Consider the following 5,311-nt stretch of genomic DNA (forward strand, 5'->3'; position numbering starts at 1 on the left):
TATTTTTGTCGCTGCAGCTAGACTGTGAGTTGAAGATTTTAGGGCAACAGAGTATATTATAGGGGAGTCTTAAGATATCCAGGAAGAAGACTGAGCTTACTCAGGGTTTCTGTACTTAATGTAGGAAAAGAAAATTCTGAAAGAAATTATCTGACAATTTCATCTTTCTCTTTCTATTTCTGCACAGGGGTGAGCCGAGGAGAGAAGGTGGAGCAGCGTCCTTCTACCCTGAGTGTCCAGGAGGGAGACAGTGCTGTGATCAACTGCACTTATTCAGACAGTGGTTCAGTCTACTTCCCTTGGTATAAACAAGAGGCTGGAAAGGGTCTCCAGCTCATTACTTATATTCGTTCAAATATGGACAGAAATCAAAATCAAAGATTAATAGTTTTACTGGACAAGAAAGCCAAACATTTCTCCCTGCACATCAGTGCCACCCAACCAGGAGATGCAGCTGTCTACTTCTGCGCCAGTAGCACACGGTGCTCCCAGACACCTGCAGCCTGTCCTCAAACCTGCCGGTGGGGCTGGGGCCATGCCCCTTCCTTTGCTGCAGACTTTGCAGTGCAACATTTGCCATATTGCTTGCTTGCATGTGGAAATTAGCAGATAGGCATTGAAATTATGCAAAGCATAGGTTAGCCTTAAGATATCCTAGAAACAATTAGGGCATTTTTTTGGTTGAGTTTTGTTTAGTTTTTTTTACAATTTATTTGTATTGTATGTGTTTGAGATGTACAATATGGTGGTTTGATTTACATATGCACAAAATGAAAAATACATAGGGCAAAGCATCAGGGAAGGGGCTGATTATTATATTCTCCTTTGCAGTCATCTTTTTTCCCCATTTGGTGGCACTTCCTGAAAGAACATTATAGATTTCTAAAACATCATACTCATCACCGGATTCTGCTGGTTCTAGTAAGGCATTGCCACATTCCTGCCATCCTAGCACAATATTCTCACAATTGTTCATTTACTCTTGTGGCCAGTGTGTCCCTAGTCTGATGGGTTGCCACAGAAGAATATTAGCAGGTATTCATTGAGAATTATCCATTTCTGTCAACAGTCTGACTTTGAAAATGTCCTCATTGATCAAACCAGTCTATCATTTTTCATATTTCTCTACAAAAATTAGGAACCAGATTTTCTGCATCTAAGATGGAATTACTTTCTGATTCTACACTTCCCCCGTAGGGCCCAGTGTTGCCCAGCAGGTCACTCAAGTGCAGCCAGCGGTGTGGGTACAGGAGGAGGAGGCTGTGGTCCTGCACAGTACCAATGATACCAGTGTTGGAAGTTATACTCTCCTCTGGCACAAGCAGCCCAGCAGCGGGGAGATAGATGGGCTTCCTAATTCATCAGGATTCTTACAACCAGCAGAGCGCCACGGAGGGTCGCACTCATTGAATTTCAAGAAGGCCAGAAAATTCATCTAGCTTGTCATCCTTACAGCTGGAGGACTCAGAAGTGCATTTCTGTGGACTGACAGAGGTCACAGTGAGAGCACTGGGGTCTGTAGGGACCCAGGCAGGGAGTCACCATGCCAGACAGGAGGTGGCCAGGGCTGTGCAGCACAGGTGGCCTGTTGGAGGGAAAACACACTGAAAATATATTTCTCTTGGTATCTTTAAAATATCAATAATAGAAAATATCCGTTTCCCTGAGTCTTTGGATTGGAGGTAGACACAGGTTTTGATAGAATATTTAAATTAGGATCAATCATAAACAATTTGCTACTTGAACATCTGATTGAGTTGGAAGAATTGGCTAAGGACCAAAAATTATTGGAAAAATTTAAGACCAAAAATTATTAAAAATCTGCATAAATAGCTAGATATTCACGTGCATTTGTTCAATCTTATCTATTAATAAACATATTACAGGCATTGTTTTAAAAATGGAGGCCTTGGACTCTCTTTGTGTGTTTACCTCTTTAGAAACATGGTGTTATTTTACTCTATTTGATGAATTGGTTTAGTTTAGGTTTGCTTGCTGTGAGTAACTGGTCCTCACAGTTACCTTCTAGAGTTGCTACTAAGTTGAGTACTTTGTGCTGACTGTTCTGTCTTCCTCACACTGGGAACATGAAGAGCTCAGTTTCCGTGCTGGAGGTTAACCTGCCCCTCACCAGTTACATTCATAGAAGCTTGTTAATTAGTGGATTTTACAAAGAATGTGGAGAATCTCCTCCATAGAAACACAACCCTCTTTATTTGTGTATAAATAAAGCATCTTTTTCTAAGTATTTGCCACCTTGTTAATATCTTAAATCCCTCCTTTCACTTTAATGTCCCATAGGGTCTACTTAGTGCTGTTGATCTGTTTGTTTCATTGCACGCCAATATCAGAAAGTAGTTCTGTGGTAAATTTAATTACCTCTTAGGTAAGTCACTCTTCAGCAGTATACTTTTTCAAGAAGTTTTTGATTATTCTTTCACATGTAATGTAAGATAAATATTGAAAACTACGTTCCTTTTTATCAGATCCAATGACTCTTCATTATGGTGTGCTGGAGTTCTTAGATTTTTTTTTGGTCTTGAGTCACTGATGTGAAAGGTCAATGCCTCCATTAGTGCCCAGATGAGAATCATGCCCCACCCTGTGTCCTACAAAGTTTGGGTCAGCAGGCCTCTTCCCATGCCCATCAGGGAGTTGGTACTTGCCATAATATATAGTATATCATTTTCTCTTTTTTATGATAAAGTCAAAGATTTATAGAACTGTTAGAAGAAAACCTCTCTATTAAAACAAATAAAAGAATTTTGAAATCCAGAACATTGGGATTACATTTAATAAGTATATTGACATATGAAACATCAACTCATTTATTATTTTAATTCAGGAAAATGATGTTTTCTCAATTCATAGTTAACCCTTTATGTTCCTCAATTACATTTAGAAGTTTTTTTTATCTTCAATTGAATTTCTCTAAATCAATTTTTACACTCTGTCTCTGTGTATACATATTAAATTTAATTTTCTTTTATGTATTCATCTATGCTGCTTAATTAAGACATCAATTGGGTGAAGATCTAAGAGTTTTTAACTTTCAAAAATGCAATGTGCTCATAGTATCTAGACCATTAAAGTTTTAATGGAATTATTTGTTAAATAAATATTTAAATATTCAACTTAGAAAAGTAAACAAGAGGAAGAATAATGAAACTTGAGTTTTAACTAAAACTTGGTAAAAAAAAAAAATCAGTGCCTATTGTGTTACAAACTCTGAGCTGATAATTCATTTCCTTTAATGACCTTATTATATTTCCAGCACAGAAAGAGCTTCATTTCTACACTGCGAGTTTCCTTACATTTATCAATTTCATTCATCCCATTCTTTAATAGTTATCGGCTCATAGAGGGACACTGAAGGGGCAGAACATGAATCTTCTCTTTGCTCTTGTCTTTCACTTCATTTTCTGAAAAAGACTGAATTCCTCAATACCAACTTGACTTCTTACTTTCTATTATTTCAACCGAAAATACTTTATGATATTTCAATGGATTTCAGGCTGGCCCACAATAGATGTATGGGAATATTAGGCCCATACTAAAATGTCCTTTCAACTACAGAAACACCCTGGGGAGCTCTACTTTATCATTTTCATGTCAGGTAGAGTCCTAAAATAGAAAGAAGTCAGACGTTAGAGGTCATGATACTTCTCCTTTAGATTTACAAGGGCCACCTGAGGACTGTCCTGTGCCTTCTAAATTAGGTCAGGGATGGGGACAGACATCTGACTTTTCTAGAGTCCAGGAAAACATTCACCCAGTTCAGTCACTGCCCACCAGGGGGCGCGGCTTCCCAACACTGGCTCACTTTCAGAGTAATTATAGGTGTAGACTTCATTTCACTACCATCTCAACTTTTCTTCATGTTGAGAATCAGAAACATTCAGGTGACACAGTAAAGATGAACACTTCTCCGGGCTTAGTGACTGTGGCATTCCTAATACTTGGTGAGTAAAATGACTTAAAATTTTGACTCTTCTATAATGTTAGCAATTACAATTTAACCACAAATTTATCTAAGAGTTTTACCCCCACGGTGACACAGATCTTTTCTCTTTTCCAGGAAGGACCTGTGGAGACTCAGTGACCCAGGTGAAAGGGCCAGTGACTGTCTCAGAAAGAAAATTTCTTACTATAAACTGCACTTACACAGCCACATCCACAGGCTACCCTGTCCTGTTCTGGTACGTGCAGTACCCTGGAGAAGGTCCACAGCTCCTCTTCAGAGTCTCAAGGGATGGAGAGAAGGGAAGCCACAAAGGTTTTGAAGCCACATACGATAAAGCCTCCTCCTCCTTCCACTTGGAGAAAGCCTCGGTGCAGGTGTCAGACTCGGCTGTGTACTACTGTGCTCTGAGTGCCACAGTGGCAGGAACTGCAGGAGGAGCTGAGCACAAACTGTGACGAGGGCAGGGGCCTGGCTGCTGAGAGCCACCTCTGGGTCTCTCTGGTTTCAGCTGAGTCTGTAGTGTGTGCAGTCTGGCTTCAGCCCAGTCTCTGCTTCTTCAGTTTCTCTGCTTGATGCAGAATCACACAGATATCCAGAGTAGAAGAGCAAGGAGCAGACTTTCCCACACTCTGTGTTTTGTTGGTAAAAGTGAAAACAGGATAGCTCCTCATCTGAGGACAAAGTAATTCCCAGGTAAAACCACGTAAAAACAAAGTAGTCTGTGCTCATCCTTGCAGACAAAGCCTAGCCCATACACCTTGTTCCAGGTCACCCTGGTAGATATTGCTGTGCTTTATTATATTTGTGGAGAGTCAAATGTGCCAGAGAAGGTGCCACCTGTACAATGTCTCCCTAACAGAATATGAAAGGAGAGGCCATAGGAGAGCTACAGGAAAAAAAAATCAATAAAGAAATAAGGTGGAAAAAGAAGGGGCCATTATCAAGTTCAGCTGGGATTCATGTGGTTAGAAAAGAAGGGATGGAAATTAGAAAGCACTGAGCCTGGAGGGCACACTCTTAAATCTCACTTTGCTTTCTGAGTAGGGATGAGTGGCAAAACATAAGTGAAACAGAGTGCTCTGTCCCTGAGGGCCCTGCAGGGAGATGACTGCACTCTTAAGTGTGACTAATCTGTGAGTCTCTTCAACAACTTGAGGTGGTACAAACAGGAAGTGGGGAGAGGTCCTGTTTCCCTGACAATTATGGCTTCCTGGGAAAACAAAGCACCAAACAGAAGGTACAGAACGACTCTAGATTCAACTGCCAAGCACAGCACAGCCTCCTAGCTCAAGGATGCACCATGCTCCCCAGAGACTTGTAGCCAGCATCCAAATGCCTGGAAGCTGT

General features: G+C 40.6%; 1 gene segment (V, D, J or C); it reads left to right on the plus strand.

The window, feature by feature from the left end:
• The first annotated feature begins 3,558 nt into the window (after positions 1-3,558).
• LOC308270952 (T cell receptor alpha variable 9-2-like) lies at positions 3,559-4,419 on the plus strand. The segment is given in 2 exons: positions 3,559-3,616; positions 4,079-4,419.
• Positions 4,420-5,311: the final 892 nt, after the last annotated feature.

This window comes from Muscardinus avellanarius (assembly GCF_963383645.1).
Source record: "Muscardinus avellanarius genome assembly, chromosome: 12".
Lineage (NCBI taxonomy): Eukaryota > Metazoa > Chordata > Mammalia > Rodentia > Gliridae > Muscardinus > Muscardinus avellanarius.